Here is a 20,108-nt window from a genome sequence, read left to right on the forward strand (position 1 = left end):
TCACTGTAGGGCAAATTTCATAATTTTTCCTTGATATGCAGGTAAGGCCTACAGAGCTCCCAGGCCTGCAGAGCCTCTCCCAGAGCCTGATGCATCTCTGAGAGGGCCCCCCCCAAGCTGGTTATGGAGACCCTCTGCTGGCTCAGGAACAATAGGAGACACACATATTCTCCAGACTGCTTCCCCTCGCTGCATCTCTGCAGGGCCCGGGGGGAACCACGATGAATTCCTTATCTGATCAATGATTCTCAATCACTAATTGGTGAAATGGAAAAAGAAAAAAAAATGCAGATATGAGCCCCCATCTCAACTTAATCAGGATCTCAGCACTTAGGCATGGGGAATTGTAATGCTTCCCCAGCAGTCCTCATTGAGAAACCCTGTTCTTCTAGGTTATTGCATATTAGATTCTCGTAAGAAGGCTTTTAAAGCATATTGGAGGTAGGGCCTCGCCCCCAGAGATTTGAATTTAATTGGTCTGTAGTGGGCTAGATAGGAATATTTCAGCTCCCCAGGTGATTCTAATGCACAGCCAGGACTGTAAACCTCTGCTATAGATTAAAGCAGGGGATCCTCAAACTGTAATATGCACACAAATTATCCAGGGATTTTATACATACTCTCTGATTCGGGGCCTGTGATTATTCCTGTCTAACAAGCTCCCAGGTGAGGCTGCTGCTGCTGATCCAGGACCACCACTGAAGCAGACCACTGTGGGCAGCATCCACTTTTCACTGGAGAAAACCCACAATTGCCCTGCTTAGGCTGAGCAGAAGAACTATCCCTCTGTTGGAGAAATGTCACCAGGTGCCCTAAAGAAGCCACCAGTAGTGCTACCTAAGGACACGATGGCTCCGGCTATCACTTTGGACACAATACCAACTAAGACCCACTCCATCCTAAGTAATAGGATGCCTGGCAGTGATGAATGAATCATTTAGTTAAGAGCATGGCCGTGTGCTCTGAGGAGCTCCTTACAGCCACCACCAATTAATTGGAGGGGCACTGCAGGAAAGGGCAAAGTTAAAATCTGCCCAAAGTCCTGTTCAAGGACATCAAAGATGCCACACTCTGGGAACTGGTGTAGTGAGAAGGAAAGCTCATGACTCTTTCCCCTCTGGGTCTTGGAAACAGCACTGGGACCCAGGATCAAGTCCTGCATCAGATTAAAATGCTGGCCAGAGGGAAGAGATAAATCCAGAAAAAAGGTGTTGATCCCTTGCATTTTTTGGACCCTGTGACATGGACCAAGGGACTCATGTCGTGTGTTTGGGCTGCTCACATCTTATCCCTTTAATTGGGTATCCCAGGTACTGGAACTGCTTAACCCTGATGGGTAATCCACCAGACCCCCAGTGGGATGGTGTTGAAAAGGTCCCTGAACCATCCCGATGATTGACAAAGTCAAAATGAAGGCGGTCTTGTCCTCATGATGACATACTGTTTCGGGTACCAGATATTCTGCCCTGCAACACGGCTTGAATTCCTAACATGTGCTGCTTTAAACCTCTGTGGCGCAGGCGAAGGGGCATCTCCGCTCTGTGCCAGCACCTGCCTGAGTAAGACCCGGGATGGGGCTCAGCTTGGCCCTGACCAAACTTTACTCACTGTCTGTCACTGACTGTGATTGTAGTCAGTCTTGGCAATGGAGAATGGAGGCAGGAAAAACCAGTTGGGATGAAGCCCTGTCCCTGTAGAATTTTAAGCTCAGCTGTGACACGGGCTCTGTCTCTCAACGCCTGCCCACACAACCCTCTTCTAGCTCATTGCCCGGCTCAAGGCAGCAGCCCCCCTGCCCTGGAGGATTGCAACAGCCTCCCCATTGATCTCATTACTCCCAACCTCTCTCTTACAGCCTCTTCCATTGTGCTGACTTGTACCTTTATAATAAATAAACAAATAAGAAGGTGTTAATGAACATTTTTGAATGACTTCCCATTTCCTACAAAATAAATCTTAACACTCTGAAGCTTGACCTAAGAGAAAGGTCTTTCTTATGGAGATCCAAACCTGATGACCAGCCTCACTTAAGTTTACGTAGGCCCAATCCACTCCAACCCCACCAAATCCCTCACCTTCCTCACACACCTCACACGGCACGCTTTCTCCAGTTCCCTCCAGCCTGTAATACCATCCCTCTTTGGTTGGGTCTGGAAAACTCTTATTCATGTTTTGTTTAAATAAGCTTTCAGTTTAGAGTGGTTTTAGATTTACAGAAGAGTTGTAGAGGTTGTGCAGAATTTGCCCATATAGTCTACCCCCAGTTTTCTCCATTTAAGATGGTACATTGGCATGACGCATTCCTCACAGCTAACGCAGTGTTTATTAGTCCCATGGCCACCATTTACACAGAGCTGAGGTAGAAATAACCTCCACTCTCTTCCATGCTGGACCTTAGTCTGTGACCCTGCTGTGTGTGCTACTTGGGTTTGTCACCTTGTCCCCTGAGATCAAAACCCTTCATAAACTGTCTAGAACTTCAGGCTCTTGGACTAGACCTTGCCTTGATTATTCCCAGCTCAGGGTTTCCAACCTTGCTTTGAATGCCATGTTCTCCTCTTCAAGATCAACTTACTATACCTGGTAAAGATCTGGGGAAGAAGAGAGGAACTTGAAGGTATGAAAATAGCATAAGTTTTGTAGTCGACCGACCTGTATTCTAGTTGTGTTTCCATCACTTACCTGGGTGACCTCAGAAAGCACGTTTGACCGTGGTGCTTAAAATTTTGAATAAACTTGACTCCACTGAGATTCCATTTACTTATCTAAAAAGTAAAATAAGAATACTTCCCTGCCTACCGAACAATTAGGGGGCTATTCAAAAGAAAAAATCACTTTGAAATAATCTGCTACCAAGCAATAACCACAGATTAAAGAATCAGGATATAAGCCCATGTGTGCAATAAAAGCCTAATTATGGTTTTTTAAAACCATTTTTTAAAGGGTGGTGGTAAACATGGAAGGAGATTTGTTAAAATGTAATATGTGAATATAGCCAGGTGGTGGAATTATGAATAATCATTGCAACTTCTTGACACTATTCTATGTTTTCAACAGGTTTTTCACTACTGTCACAGAAAGGAAAATAAGCTTTTGATCAAAATAACTAGCAGGGGTGACAAAATCCTGTCACATGCTTTGTAGGACTAAGGACTGAGTAGAGGGGAGTGATCAGAGTTAATAATCTGTTCGTCTGAGAGTCAGAACCCCCCAAAATTCAGTCTTCTGGCTGCCAAGAGCTGTGGCCACAGCATACCCATCTCCTAGAAGAGCCAATTACAGGTTCTACAGGTTCATCTCGCACGGCGTCTCCCATTCTATGATGTCTCCAGAATGATATGGGGCCCGGTACACCTGTTAGGTTTGGAGACAGGGAAGTGACCACTGCTGAGGTCCAGCTCCATGAAGACAGGATAATCTTTCTCCACTAATAAAGAAGGACAGTAATCCTAAGGCAAAAACCATTTAAATCAAAGTGCAGGTACATGAGAGGGGGGAAAAAATTCCTCCAAGCCTGTAATTACTTCTTCTTTTTTTTTTTTTTTTTTTTTTTTGGTCTGAAAGTATTGAGGACTTAAAGGTTTTTATTTTTGTGTGTTTTTGTTTTTTAATACAGACCTCTCTCTCCCTGGCCTTCAGGGCATCCTGTACTCTGACAGAGAAAGAAAAAATACTTCAAAGTGAAACCAAAATTCTGCCTTCAAACACATCAAAGTGCAGCCATGTTCCAGGAACCAGGATCCTTGAGTTGGGCAGAGAAGTTTATTATTCCCTCACATCAGCCTCAAGCCGAGCGCCGCAGGCTGAGTGAATCCCCCATTTCCACAAAGCCTTGTGTTCTTGCCCAAATCTTAAGACCAGAGTAGTAATCCTTCATTTCTGAGTGAGACCATCCCTCTGAACACCTGATACATAAGACCAGAACACAGAAAAAGCACAATCTAATGGACTCCAGTGGACGTTTCTTTTCTTTCTTTCTTCTTCTTCTTCTTCTTCTTCTTCTTCTTCTTCTTTTTCTTTTCTTTCTTTCTTCTTCTTCTTCTTCTTTTTTTTTTAAATAAAATAAAGCCTTTAAATGGATTCCCAAACTTGCAGCCGACCCAGATTAGGAGAGACTCTATTTGCCTTCCCTCCTGAGGGTGCCTGGTTCTCCTGGTTCAGAACGCCAAGGAAAAAGTTTCAGTCAATGAACGCCAAATGAGGCTGATGGGCTTGATAAATGGGAAGCCAGAAAAACCTTTCCCCCATACGAGTCCTGACACTCAGTCATACAGCTGCAGACCATTTCATTTGTACATAAGGGCGTTGATTCTGACTTCTCCTTGTGTTTTGTCGACAGAATGTTGTTTATGGGATCGATGAATTTTATGACCACAGACACCCACTTTTGACAGCTGACCTGTCAAGATCAGTGCCTGAAAAACTAATTTCTAGCACGGTTAAACAAAACGAGAACTGCCACAATTTGATAAGACAGCTCTGGTTCTCATTCATCCAGGAGGTCTGCTCGACCCAGACCAGAAGCCTGGATGGAGCCAGAGGTTACAGCACAATCATCCCTAGAAAGGAGATCTATGGTTTCAAAATCTGATTATGACAAACAACTGTTCAAGGGATCAGCCAATTGAAGAATAAATTTCATAAACCACTGGTCTCGGGGAAATACATTTCCCAAGTCAATCGGGATGTTCTTCATGTTAGCGTTTGAGTTGTGAGATGTGGGGATTTGGGACTCTGTGGCCCTGCCTTTAATAAATGCAGGGCCATTAACCATCAATGGGATAGGCCTCCTTTGGCAGAATGGGCTTTGTGGTCTATAATCTAGTGACAGAGGTCTCTTAAACTGTCATCTCTTTTCATGGGAAGGGGGAAGGAGAAGAGAGGCAATCCAACTGCTTTACAGCCCAGAGACAGAATATGACCAGTTTCATCCATAGAGCCTCACCAATTCCTGGGGAGGGAGAAAGGGAACGAAAGAAGGTAAGTTAGCTTAACCCCAAATCTCATATTTAACTATATCCAGCAAGACAAAAGATCAATAACTTATAGTCACATTTCACAACTAAGTGACCACCTGCTTCAGTGATGAGCTTACCTCAAGAGAGCACTGAAGGCAGGAAGTGAAGTTTTGATGACCATGTCTATCATACCTCACAGCCTTTGCTAGAGTCCAATTTGAGCCATACCCTTACTGACCAGTGACCACATTCAGCTGAGCACACAAGACTTGGCTGGGATATGGGTTTCAGTAGTGAAAGCCACAGTGGGTTTACCATCATGCTAGTGCATGGACTTTTCTAAAACAATAATCCCTCTATTAGCTTTTGTTCCATTGTCCATTTTTATGGAACAGATGGGTTCAGGGTATGTTTCAAAGGATCATATTCCTGGCTGGATTTGGAGCCAAGGGGGCACCCACATCTTGAACCAGCCTGCGTTGGGGCATTCAGCCAGCACTGGTTTCAGATAATCAATTGCACATTTTAAGCTTTGGCTAAATGCAGGGACAACATGTTTAGACACAAAAGAGCATCTTGGAAACAGAATGTAAGAATCTGAACATAGAATATTATTTATAGCCAGGATTGCTAAAGTAAGGTCTAATTTAAAAGTTCTTTTTGGGAATTCCAGTATATCACGGCCACTAACGTATGGGCCTTGGGAGAGTATGAACCACAGAAGATCACCATCAGGTCAGAGGTACCCACTGGACCATTCCTGAAGCTCCAGACATGTTACAACAAGACAAGAGGAGGCCCTCATGGGAATGGGGGACTCAGGGGAGAGCTGAAAGTCTCAGCCCAGGACTATGTGTGCAGGAATTGTACATTTGGTGAAAGCTGTACTCCCTTAAAATCAGCCCCAGCAGAACTCCTGTTAAATGTCCAGAGAGCAAAGCCAGGAGAAAATGAAGTTTTTTATGGCCAGAGAGCTATCACAAATGGGGACTTCATGAAAAACCTTTAGCAAGGAGAGGAGAAAGATACTTCTCCAATGGTGCTGGCGAGGAGGACCAGAAAAACATGTAGAAGTGCTATTGACATTAGCATCCAGGTCATTCGTGATGGAGACCATGAACATGCCCCAGTGCTAGCCTCCACTTTCTGAAAGCACAGACACAGAGGACTCGCTGGGTCCACAAAGGGACAGAAGGACTGACTGACTCCAATGGTGCCAGCAATGGAGTCTTTCTGTCACATTAACAGTAAGGGTAGAGGTAATTCCACTCTGCCTAAGATATAGGAAGCAGCAAGACAATGTTTCTTTCATTGTAACAAACAAACAAAACGTCAGATAATCGCCAAAACTGTATTTTAAAAAATCTAGCCTCTAAGACAGCTGTGGTCACACACTATGCTGTGTGAACTGATGAATTTCAAAAGATGAGAAGCCTCTAAGGACAGACAGGACATGAGAAATGTTCCATCCTCGATAGAGCATGGAAGAAAAGAAGTTGTAGTTATAACAGTGGATAACAAGAAAAAAAGACCAAAATTTTACCAGATTTTAATTTTTTTAATTTTTTTAAAGATTTTATTTATTCATTTGACACAGAGAGAGAGAGATCACAAGTAGGCAGAGCAGCCCGCAGAGAGAGGGGGGAAGCAGGCTCCCTGCTAAGCAGAGAGCCTGATGTGGGGCTTGATCCCAGGACCCTGAGACCATGACCTGAGCTGAAGGCAGAGGCTTAACCCACTGAGCCACCCAGGTGCCCTTACCAGATTTTTAAATGCCTAGTAATAGTGAGTTTCCCTGTGGGCCCAGACACAAGGGAGGCCATACCCACTCATCAGCTCTTTCCTCCGAATCTCTAAGGGGGTGGAATGGGAGAAACCAAAACAGAACAGAGGAACAGAGCAACCAAAAGTTATAGGACAATATGAAATATAGGTGTATCTATTATAGGACTTATATCTGTTATACCTGAATAAATCTTATAACTCAATTATAAGAAGAAATTGCAATTTTTATAAATAGAGAAAGGATCTATTTTTCCAAGAAATATGTGAAAGGATAATATGAACATGAAACCATGTAAGTTCAACATCATAAGTCATCAGAGAAATTCAAAATAAGACCATAAGACATACCAGTAAACCTCACTAGAGTGGCTAATCAAAGACTGACCTTACCAAGTGTTGGTAAAGATCTGGAATGCAAAAGGTGCAGTCACACTAGAAGACAGTTTGTCAATTTCCTCTCAAGTTAAACACACACTCTACCACCCAGCAGTTCCACTCCTAGTTACTTCCCTAGGGGAAATATAAAGTATGTCCATACCAAGGTCAGTAAGCAGGTGTCCTAGAGGCTTTATTTTTTATGCCCCCCCCAAATGGAAACACTCCAAACATGGACCATAGTGATCAGTGACTGGAGAGACAAAATGTGGCATGTTTATGCCACACATGACTACTGCTCAGCAGTAAAAAGCAATAAGCTACTGACCCACGCAACAGCATGGACACACATCACACCAAGTGAATGAAGCCAGCCACCATGATCCCATCTCCATGACTTTCTTGAGAAGGCAATATTATTGGTCCTGAAAATAGATCGGCCATTGCCTGGGGCCAGGAATTGGAGGAAGGAGTTGAACGCCAAGGGGAAGAAGGGCTATGCGGGGGTAAAGAAGTAGTCTATGTTTTCAGTGTTGTGGTGATTACACCACAGCATGCATTTGTCGGAGCTGATCAAATAGCGTACGTCTCCAGTGAGTGAGTTTCCTGCACGTAATCGCACCCAAATAGACCTGACCGACTTGTTTTGTACAAATACATGCACACGTGCAGGACATACACACATTGCAAGTCATCTGGAAAGGGATGAAGCCACGTGCTGGAGAGCCAAAGTCGTGGCATTACGGCATTCATGTCCCAAGGGCATCCCCTATGACCTGCCAGCAAGGATGAGGACTTTTAAAGCAAGGACTTTTAAAGCAAGGAGCGGGAGACAATCCATAAGAAACAAACTGAGAGGGTTTTTTTTGGGGGGGGGGGTTAGGCAAGCCTGATGGTGGGTATTATGGAGGGCACAAATTGCATGGGGCACTGGGAGTGGTGCCTAAGCAATGAATTTTGGAACACTGAAAAACAAATTAAATTAAAATAAAGCAAGGATGGCGATAGGATACTATGACTGATGTTAGTATACTTGTGTCCTCATTCTCGAAGTAGCTGAAGTTAAGTAGGTATCAAGCAGCCAAGAAATTACCCATCAATCTAGAAGAACTGTATGTATCTTTATAAGGATTTAGGAAGAACAGAAGTGCAGTTTTGCCTTTGGATAGCTTTTTAGTGTGTGGGGAAAAACAGATTTCCTAACATTATATGTAGTATGATACACCTTTTTAATGCTTATTTCTTTTTGTGCAAAGGTACAAATGCAAACCCAAGACAAAAAAGTAGGTTTAAGTAGCTACTTCTGGCCTTAGGTAGAGCAATGGGACTGTGGGAATGTTCATCTCCTGCACTATACTCTCCCGTAATGTTTGAAACGTTTTACAGAGAAAAAGCATTGTTTTTATAATCAGAAGAAAAACAATAAGGCTACTTCCCTTTTGAAATGGCACTGCCAACTAGCTTGTAACTATAATGTTGATTTTCTATCTCTAACTGTTTTAGATGTATTGGTTTTGTCGCTCGAAATAAATGGTACATTCTAGCAAAGGCAGTGTCTGCAGCAAGACAAGCCAGGCTGAAATTCTGGTTCTTCCACCTTCGGTGCTGAACACCTCTGGCAAGTGACTTGAATTGGCCATACTCTATCTCTGGCCTCAAGTGTCCTTATCTGTTATTAGTTACTAATAGACATTAGTTATTGTCACTGACAATACGTTCTTTGTTCTTGGGTTTCTACTAGGCACAGGCCCATACTAGCAGCTTAAAGAACTCTTGCCCATTAGAATTGACTAGAATCAATGGCAATATACACACTAGCTACACTATACATCATTCTGAAAGCTGACAAGATACCTTCTGACAGGCCGCGCTAGGAGACCCTGCAATATAAAAGCAGGTGTCTCTCACTATACTCTCTAGAAACGTTCAGCTCTTACTCTCCCTACAACTTTCTCCTCTTTCTTTGTTCTCTGACTCTGAGTCACCCTTTAAGGGTCTCTTTTTCCACCCTACACTGAGAGTAAGTGGCTCCCTTGCTGGTAGAAATGTTTTTCATGGTACATTAAATTCTATGCCTATCTATTCACAAATATACTATATCTCTTGTATGGCAGAGATGATCTGTTCTTCATGTCAACTCACTCAATAAAATGTTATTGGAAAAATTAATAAAATTTATCATGGCCTGGGCACTCCCTCATTAACTGGTCAGAATTTCACGCTTTTCTCAAACTCAAGCTTCCAGGTATGTCATATCTCTTAAGCCCTGAAAAAGGCTTTCTTAGTTAGCGCGGGTTTATTTATGATGGTTGAAAGTGCCTGGGCTGGATTTTTTCTTTTGCGTGGTTTTATTCTGCAAACTTAGTTTAAGACTTTGCGTCATGAAAAAGTGTTAGTAAAATGAATGATTCAGAAGACATTTTCTAAAACCCACTTTTTGTCTTCACCTCTAGACCCTTGTTACACAATGTGTGGTCCACCAGGTCACCTGGGAACTTGTTTAAATCCAAGAATCTTGGCGCCACCCCATGTCTACTGAGTCAGTGTCTGCATTTTGATAAGAATCTTAGGTCTACTTCATCAAAATCAAAAGCTTCTGCACAGCAAAGGAAACAGTCAAAAAAACAAAGAGGCAACCCACGGAATGGGAGAAGATATTTGCAAATGACAGTGCAGACAAAAGGTTGATATCCAGGATCAATAATGAATTCCTCAAACTCAACACACACGAAACAGGCAAACACATCAAAAAATGGGCAGAAGATATGAACAGACACTTCTCCAATCAAGACATACAAATGGCTATCAGACACATGAAAAAATGCTCATCATCATTAGCCCTCAGGGAGATTCAAATTAAAACCACATTGAGATATCACCTTACACCAGTTAGAATGGCCAAAATTAACAAAACAGGAAACAACATGTGTTGGAGAGGATGTGGAGAAAGGGGAACCCTCTTACACTGTTGGTGGGAATGCAAGTTGGTGCAGCCTCTTTGGAGAACAGTGTGGAGGTTCCTCAAGAAATTAAAAATAGAGCTTCCCTATGACCCTGCAATTGCACTCCTGGGTATTTACCCCAAAGACACAGATGTCGTGAAAAGAAGGGCCATCTGTACCCCAATGTTTATAGCAGCAATGGCCACAGTCGCCAAACTATGGAAAGAACCAAGATGCCCTTCAACGGATGAATGGATAAGGAAGATGTGGTCCATATACACTATGGAGTATTATGCCTCCATCAGAAAGGATGAATACCCAACTTTTGTAGCAACGTGGACGGGACTGGAAGAGATTATGCTGAGTGAAATAAGTCAAGCAGAGAGAGTCAATTATCATATGGTTTCACTTATTTGTGGAGCATAACAAATAGCATGGAGGACAAGGGGCGTTAGAGAGGAGAAGGGAATTTGGGTAAATTGGAAGGGGAGGTGAACCATGAGAGACTATGGACTCTGAAAAACAATCTGAGGGGTTTGAAGTGGCGTGGGGGGGGGTGGGAGGTTGGGGTACCAGGTGGTGGGTATTATAGAGGGCACGGCTTGCATGGAGCACTGGGTGTGGTGAAAAAATAATGAATAATGTTTTTCTGAAAATAAATAAATTGGAAAAAAAAATCTTCCCCTTTCAAAAGGCAAAAAAAAAAAAAAAAAAAAGAATCTTAGGTCATGCATAGGCACAGTAAAGTTTGAGAAGCACAGTTTCCAGATCTTGCCATCATTATTTCTTACCTGGAATCATTTCATTATAAGCTGTTTTTTACCGAGCTCACAATTTCTCCCTGATCTGTGTGAAACTCCACATAGCAGCCAGAGTTTCCCTTTCTTTTCTTCTTTTAATTCTCCTTCTTAAAATTCTCAAGCAGTTCCCTGTTAAACTCAGAGTAAAAGCATACATCCTTTTCATGGCCTAGAAGAGTCTCTGAGACCTGGCTCATACCTGGTATTCAACTTCATTTCAGGCCATGAGTCCCACGTTGCTCACTGCACCCCAGAGATGCTGACCACTCTGTAATTACTCTCTCAAGCTAACATTTTTCCTGCCTCAGGAACTCTGTGTACATCCTTCGCTTCTCTGATAACTCTTATCTCCATTCTTCACATCCTATGGTTGGCTCTTTCCCACCTGGCAGGTCTTACCCACTGAGTTATCCTCTCAATAAAGCCTCCCAGATCACTCTTCCTAAATTCTCAAGTGTTCAACTCTCTTTGCTATTTTCTTTTTTTTTTTCTCAATTTATTTATTTTCAGAAAAACATTATTCATTATTTTTTCACCACACCCAGTGCTCCATGCAAGCCGTGCCCTCTATAATACCCACCACCTGGTACCCCAACCTCCCACCCCCCCGCCACTTCAAACCCCTCAGACTGTTTTTCAGAGTCCATAGTCTCTCATGGTTCACCTCCCCTTCCAATTTACCCAAATTCCCTTCTCCTCTCTAACGCCCCTTGTCCTCCATGCTATTTGTTATGCTCCACAAATAAGTGAGACCATATGATAATTGACTCTCTCTGCTTGACTTATTTCACTCTTTGCTATTTTCTTTATCGCTCTCAAATGTCATAATTTCTGAGATCACCTTCCACAATAGAAATTATGTTTGTTTTGCCTGTTTTTGCTCAGCATCATCCATTAAACATCTGATACAATTTCTGGCCTACAGCAGGCTCTTGACAAGTTTTTGTTGGATAAACAAATCAATTAATAACCCAGGTTAGAGGTCAGCAAACTTTTCCAGAAAGGGCCAGACAGGAAATATTTTAGTCTTCTTGGGCGATACGGTGTCTGTGGTCAATCACCCAATGGGGTGTGGTTGGATTCCAATAAACAAAATAAGTGGCAAGCTGGATTTGGCCAAAAAGGCTATATATACTTTACTAATTCCTAATAATTGACACCTCTGTTTCTCTTATTCCCTCTATCTAGAATGTTTTCCCCTACAACTGAACTTTCTAAAACACTACCCTTCTTTCAAGATTTAATTTATCACTTAAAAAATGTGTAATTGTCCTGCCTTCAGGTTATCCCTCCAATCAAAAGTGGCAGATCCTCCTGCATCCTTAAAGCCTTTTGCCTGTCCCTTTTACACAGCACTGACTACATTCAGGTTTCCTTGACAGTTCCTGCAGCACACTGTATTTTCCAAAGATGGCTGTGACAACATTTCCCATCCCACCCGCTCTTCTACATTGTGACTTCACCCCCTCCTATCAAGAAGTGAGGTTTAATTCCTCTCTTAAAGTCTGGTCTGAATCTAATGCTACTCTTTGAGGTGAGGTTAAAAAAAGGCCATGAAGCTTCTACCTGCCTCTTGAGTTGCTTGCTGTAAGAAAAGACTTTTCCACCTTGATGTTATTTACATTTGGGGCCAGATGGTTCTTTGTTGGGGGAAGGGGGATGTCCTGTGCATTTTAGGATTTTTTAGACACATTCCTCACCTCTACTAACCAGATGTTGGTAGCCTCTCTCCTCGTCCCAGAATAACAACCAGAAATATCTCCAGATATTGCCAAATGTCCCCTGGGGGACATAACTGTCTCCATTTAGAACCATGTATCTAGGAGAAGCCAGCTGCCATGGAAAAAGTTCAATACCCTGAGAACACATGGAGAAACCACTTGAAAAATCACATGTAGGTATTCTGGGCAACAGTTCCAGATGAATTCAGCCTTCCGGCTACCACTGCCAAAGTGCTAGACATGTCAGTGAAGCCATTTTGAACCCTTAAGATCAGCCTATCAGCCAGATAAGTAGCATCAGGTGATCTCCGTTAATGTTTAAAAAAATTGCCAAGCCAAGCATTGTACAAATGTCTGACATGTAGAATACATAAGATGTAATTTTTTTGTTTATAAAAGTAAATTTATAGGACATCTGTTATGCAGCAATAATAACTTGAACAGAATTTGGTACCCAGAAATGTGGTGTCTCTACAACACACATATAAAGTATATAGATTTGGCTTTGGGGCCACATAGCAGAGGAAACCTAGAAGGGCCTCGAGGAGACTTTTAGTTGGAAACAAAATGAGCCCCACGGGAACAGATTATGAGAGTTTAAAGGAACACAAGGAAAATATTATTGGAAGCTGCAGAAAAGAATACCATTGTAATATAGTGGTGAAATATTTAGCAAAACCGTCATCCACAAGAATAAGAAAAACAGAATATCTACTTAATAAGCTAGTAGATCTGGCTAAGAAAGTATAAGGCAAAATTTCAGAGTATTCTCTTTTCTCTTAGATGCATATAATCCTGTAAGCATAGATGCATAGATGATTCCTGGACGAACTGGAGAAGGAATTCTGTTTTCTAGCAAAATTTAGGGTAAATAGATAGAAGCCATGATATGTTGGATTCAAAAATGAAACTTTCTCAACCCTGGGCTCTTCTAGCAGAAAATTCTAGAATAACAGAGGTGCTTGAAACAAAGAAAAAAATCCCAGAAAATGTGACCCCAGGAAATCAAGGGTATGACTACAACACCCTTTCTTAAGGTCTTAGAATTACAGGAGAGCATCTTGTACACCTTTCTGAGAGAACAATCTCTACAATCTGCAAGATGTGTTGTCTCAGACTTTCTCTGTTAGACAACAGAGCTTCTAAAGCCTCACAGAAGACCATTAGGGAGCTCCAGATAGAGACTGGCCTGACTCCAAGTTGTGGGCATGGTTTTCTTCTCATGTAGTGAACAGACAATAAACTTCATAAGAAGCCACACAATTTTTAAAAGAAGTGTAATGGCAGAAGCACAGGCAGCTCAGACAAATTGTGACAGAGGGGATGCAAAAGGAAGAGAGACTGGGGTAGGAAGCAGCTATGAAAACTGTACTGCTACAAACACAGTATACATTTTACGGAAACGTAAGGATGACTTAGGAGGCAGAATCAAGATTCGAAGGAGATCAAACAGAGAATCACTTCCAGGAAGTAGTCACTGGCCCCAATTAAGGAGCTAATGACATAAGCTCAGGTGGATGAGAATGACTATGGACCAGTGAACACCCTGTGCCTCCTCTCTCTCTTATGAATGGGAACATTTATTACAGCTATACTATCACGGTCTTAGCTTTACACATATTGAGTGTGCAGGGTCAGACAACTTGTCTCTTTAGACTGAGGTCTTTGGATTGTGATGAACTATACTCGGAAAGCCAAATCCACAAATCTGTACCAAGGAACATCATCTTTACTTTGACCTGATCTAGATGATAGGATCCTGGGCTTTGAGCCAATGACACAATGGAGCAAGGCTCTGGGGTCTTGAGGAAAGGAATGAGAATATTTTTCATGTAAAGGGGTATGGATCACTGGGGCCAGAGGAAGGAATGATTCTGCCAGATGGTGTGTACCCGGAGAAACAACCAAATCACCTTTATCGCATGCTTTTCTAGGACATGGCTTCACCATTTCCTCATCAACATGTGGAGCCTAAACCCTCTCCTCTCCCTTGAATCTTGACTTATTTCATGTATAATTATGGTGGAACTAACACTGTGTGATTTCAGAAGCTACATTCTAAATGGCCATGCAGTAACTACTTGGTTCTGTTGTGACACTTGTGCTGGGGGAAGTCACTACCATGTAAGAAGTCAAGCAGCCCTGAGGACCATACAGTGAAGAGTCCACACGTAGGTGCCCTGGAAGATAGTTCTAGATGAGCTCAGCCTTCCACCATCCCTGCCACAGTGTCATATATGTGACTGAAGCCCTCTTAAGCTCCCCAAACTTGTCTATCAGCAGGCTGTGTCCAACTAAATGATCTCAGTTAATGCACAAGGAGCAAAAAGTCACCCAGCCAAATTCTACTCAAAGTCTTGACCTGCACAATCTGTGAGATACAATAGAATGATTGTTGCTTGAAGCCACTAAACTTTGAGGTAGTTTGTTAGGCATCAATAATAACAGTTTCCCAAGCATTGTCCTCATGATCATCCTACAGGAATGGCTGGATCGCTGCTCTCTGCATATTTATAGCATCCAACAGATGGACTGATGGCATAAGGCAGGTGAACTTGTTTATACTCCACAAAGCACTGCCATGCATAACCATTCAAGGGCTACCAACACTTTCTGAGTGAAGGAGAACAGGAATTATTATCGTTGGTGTTGCCAGTGGAGAAACTGAGGCTCAGAGAAGTTACATGACTTGTTTGGTGGGTTTCTTAAGTAGTCTGGGGAGGCTGTAAACTCTAGACTTCTGAATCCAAGTCCACCGGATTTGTTTTGTAAAATGCTTCCTTTGCACACAGTAGGGTCTACACAAGCATTAGTCGTTTCATAAAGATAGAAAGAAAGAATGAATGTTCCCATGGCTGTTAATTTTGATGGTAATGGGATCTCATCTGGACTCTAAGATTACCAATGAGGCACTGAACCCAGGCTTACAAAGGCTGACATCCTTGAGGTCAGCATTTTGCCAGCTTCCATTCTCCTAAAAGTTTATTTGATGTTCTGGGAACCAGATCATTACACTGGATAGCCTGGAAACCTCACTGGCCTCAGACCTTGATTTTCCTGCCCCTGGCTCTTAGCCTCACACTTTAGAGGTCTCTCCAACTGCACATCAGGCAAATGGACTCTCATTCCATTAGCACTAGAGTCAAACAATTATTCTTACCCAGAAAATGTATATTAAGAGTAGCAAGAAGAAAGCTAAAACCTACCCCTGAAAGTGACTGCATATATAACCTGGGGGTGATATTAGGAAATAGGTACCAAGAGATGGAGATTTCATGTTATAGGGGATAGTGAAAGCCTGGAACTGCTACAGAAACCAAGCAAGAGAAGAAAGATGGTTCTTTCCATTTCTAATTTTCCCTTTCATAGCCCATAATCAGAAAGTAAAATGATACTGGCTTCTATACCAATGATTCTTATTTAGATTATACATGTAACTCAGATCTGAAGGTAGCCAAATAAAGAATCTTTACTTCTACAACAGTGAAAACAGAAGATGATCAGTACTTGACTTTGTAAAATTTGGAGGGAGCTCTGCATTTGATGAACTTCAAGGCTATGTGCAGGGAAATAAGTCATAGGAATGAAAGACATCTGGCCATCTTGGCTGTGTGTAGCTAAAGGCTGGCAACTGAGGGCACCTCTTTCCAGCCTCCACAGACTCTGGACTCACAGCAAATAACTTGGTAAGGACATTTCAGAAAGGACATACATAACTGAACTAAAAAGAATAGAATGGTATAGAATGTTCCCATGACTCCTTATCGATGGAAAGGCAATATAGTGGATTATACTGTGGTATGGTTGAAAAACTTGCAAATCAAGGGTATGATTGCCTAGAAAATATTATTTGATCTTAGTCAATAACCTTGAATACCCTCTGTCTCCTTGTCATCACCTGAAAATTGGGGGTAGGAATTTTTTATATCTATTCTCTCTCTACTAGTGAAACTATGTATGGAAAAGAGGGTTAAGAGCTATAAAATGGAACAAAAAGTTGATACTATATTAATAATACTAAAGCAATCATTATCATTAGCAGAATGAATCTGGACAGACCTGAATTTGAATCTTACCTCAATCATATGCTAATTAAGATCATGAGCAAGCTACTTAACCCTTTTTAGCCTCAAGCTTTATTTTTTTAAAAAAGATTTTACTTATTTATTTCAGAAAGAGAAAGTGCACAAACAGTTGGAGAGACAGACCAAGGGACAGGGAAAAGCAGGCTCTCTGCTGATTAGAGAGCTGGATGTGGGGCTCAATCCCAGGACCCTGAGATTATGACCCGAGCCAAAGGCAGAGGCTTAACCCACTGAGCCACCCAGGTGCCCCAAGCTTTACTTCTTTAAAGCAGATGATATAATAGCACAGATGAAAATCCACCAATGTCTGATCACTTCCATATTTCTATCTCTAGATCAGCATTCCTGGACTCCAGATTGCAGTGCTCAGATTTCCACTTGACATCTCCACTTAGTACCTAAGAGACAACTCAGAGTCAAAAATCTCCAAAACATAACTTTTGATCCTCAAACTCCCCAAATAAACAGCATGAGCTCATCTTTTGCTTTCCTCCTTGTGTCTGTGACAAGCACCATCATCCATCCAGTTGCTTATGCCAAAGGTGGCAGCGTCATCTTTGATTCTACTTCCCATGAAAAAGCCATCTGCTTTAGACTCTGCCTGTAAAACAAATCCCAAAACTGAATCATCTCTACCACCACCTCGCAAATCTCAACCACCATTATCATTTAGATCAGTGAAAGCACTTTGTAACATAACTGGAATCCCTATTATTCCTTAAGTTCATGGTTAGGCTCATGACCTGTTCTTTTTTATTAAATATCAGTATGTTCCCCTAAATTTCTCAGCTTCATTTCAGTGAGGTCTCCAGGCCACCTCTAGGGAACATCTTCTCCATGCAGTGACTCAGGGATCCATGCCCCATCTATCCTGTGATTGTACCTTCTTGGCATGTGACCTCCATGACACCAATGAAGAGATGGAAAGATAAACACACAAACAGTTATATATGCTGGACCAAAAGTAAGAATTCAGAACTCAGGCACAGGGCCTCGTGACTCATGCCCAGCTCTCTGTAAGAGGCAAAATCAAGGATGACTGAAGACTGCTTAAGCAACCAACTTTGTATGACCAAGAAATAAACTTACGATATCAAGCCTCTCACAGTAACACAGTCCAGCTTACCCCAACCAGGGCCCATCCTCTGCATAACAGGCAGAGTGACATTTCAGAGACATAAATGATTTCATATCACCCCTTCATTTAAAAGGCTCCCTGAGCTCCCAATTAAAATAAGATCCAAGCACCTAAGCATGACCTATTCTCCAAGATTTTGTCCTGGCTTAGTTCTCCCATAGCATCCTACCACTTCCTCCTCATTATCTAAAACTGCCATTCTGGCCTTCTTTCTGTTTCTCAAACATTCCAAAAACTATTTCTAGTTTAGAGCCTTTGTACATCTTCTTCTTCTAGAAGCATTTTTACCCTGAACTATTCTGAGTTGGCTTCTGTGCATTATTTAGTCCTCATTTCCTTGGAAGGGATTCCTTGCCAATTCTGTCCAAGCAGACTCCCCTATGAAGTCCCTCTCTATCTTATTTTCCTAGTTCATTGCCAAAGAGTATGGATGGCTACATTATATTATCCAACTTACCTTATTACTTAATCACTAAAATTTATATAAACGTATATAGTGTATCTCCCCTCACTGGAATATAAACTACATGAGGACAGAATACTTTTTCAGGAGTAGGCTCAGCACTTATTAAGATGCTGGGCACAGAGCAGGCACTCAATAAAAGCTAATGATTATTACTAGCATTATAACAAACAATGCAGAAACATGTGTCTACTTTTACAGTTAGCTGAATTCCAACAGGAACATCTCTCCCGGTGTAGACAGGTGACTGGAGTGTGGATGTGGAGGAATCCTAACATAAGATTATGTGCAGTGTTCCCTCACCTAAAATTCAGAGAAGATTTGGCTCTGCTCAGAAGGACATGACTCTTGTGACCCAGTATCAAGTTTGGGCATCTCCTCATCCATCATGATTGTTTGAAAGGCATGATACTCTTATGTCAAAAACAGGGCTTATGGGGCGCCTGGGTGGCTCAGTGGGTTAAGGCCTCTGCCTTCAGCTCAGTTCATGATCCCAGGGTCCTGGGATCGAGCCCCACGTCGGGCTCTCTGCTCACCGGAGAGCCTGCTTCCCTTCCTCTCTCTCTCTGCCTGCCTCTCTGCCTGCTTGTGATCTCTCTCTGTTGAATAAATAAATAAATAAATAAATAAAAACAAAAACAAACAAACAAACAAAAAAAAAAAACAGGGCTTATGCTCTGGTCTTGCAGACAATGCCTTGCAACATAAAACATTATTAAGAACTGAAAAGAAAGGAAGCCAATAAATAAATATTTCCACAAAAGACAATATGCAGTTACTTAACAAGCATGGGAATGTGTCCAATTTAATATCCTAAACAAAAAAAACAAGTTGTAGTGATATGCTATTTTTTGCTTATAAAAACATTTTTAAATAGTAAACGAGCTGGTGCCGTTATGGTAAAATGAGTACAATCGTAATACAGGCTACATTGACACTGTGTGAAGGGTACTTGGCAGTATCCATCAAGAGCCGAACAAACATACCTCTTGACCAGTCATTTCAATTCTAGGGGAGTTTCATAGGGAAGGAGTTCTATATACAAATGACAAAAAAAAAAAAATCCACAAACATGGTCCTCAGAGAAATAAATGTAATGGTGAAAATAAAAATGGAAACTTTAAAAGCCCATTATATGAAGATTGTGAAGTAGTTATGGTCTGCCCCCAGGTATAATATTATGTGGCATTAAAAGTGATTATTAGGGATTGCAATAACACTAGAAAATATGATCCTAAATGTTCGGTAGTCGTAATGAGAGAGGAAATCTTGTCACTGTTGAAGAAATGTGTAGTCCGTAGAAATAGAATGTTCTGTGTCAGTGGGTTGAGGGGAAGCCCTGAGAGATAAAGGAAAGGAGATGAAGCAAGGTTCTGGGTGTTTACATTCTTACAATCTCAAGAGAGAAGGGAGCCAAGAGTGGACCAGAATCCAATTAAATGGAGCAGAAAGTCTGAATTGCAAAACCACCTCTTCTGGTTGCCCGGGTTACAAGCCTCCTCTGGATAATGACATTATAAATGGGCCAAATCACATGCAAATGAAGCGAGCAGATACTGGAGAAGAGAGAGGTTGGCTCCAGGAAGCTGTGCTTTGGAGCAGGTCTGGAGAAATTTGGGAAGGGTTTGTGCAGGACACCAAAGATGATGTTGAGAAGACACAATGGTTCATTCCACCTGTGACTATGCTGCTATCCCAAAGCTGGAGAACACCAGATCTGCTGTCACTCCCACCAAGGTGGTCCCATCACAGCCTCAGTCCACACACACCTGTTGAGTCTGGTGCCTTTTGTTACATGGAAAGGAAACCTCAGCTCCTCAGAATGGTACAGCTCACTGTCC

At 42.1% G+C, this 20,108-nt stretch overlaps 1 protein-coding gene across 1 annotated transcript in view; it reads right to left on the bottom strand.

Annotated features, from left to right (window-relative positions):
• Nucleotides 1-20,108, bottom strand: part of GRID1 (glutamate ionotropic receptor delta type subunit 1) — a 705,818-nt gene that overhangs the window by 123,590 nt on the left and 562,120 nt on the right. The window lies entirely within an intron of this gene.

The sequence above is a fragment of the Neovison vison genome, chromosome 2, assembly GCF_020171115.1.
Source record: "Neovison vison isolate M4711 chromosome 2, ASM_NN_V1, whole genome shotgun sequence".
Lineage (NCBI taxonomy): Eukaryota > Metazoa > Chordata > Mammalia > Carnivora > Mustelidae > Neogale > Neogale vison.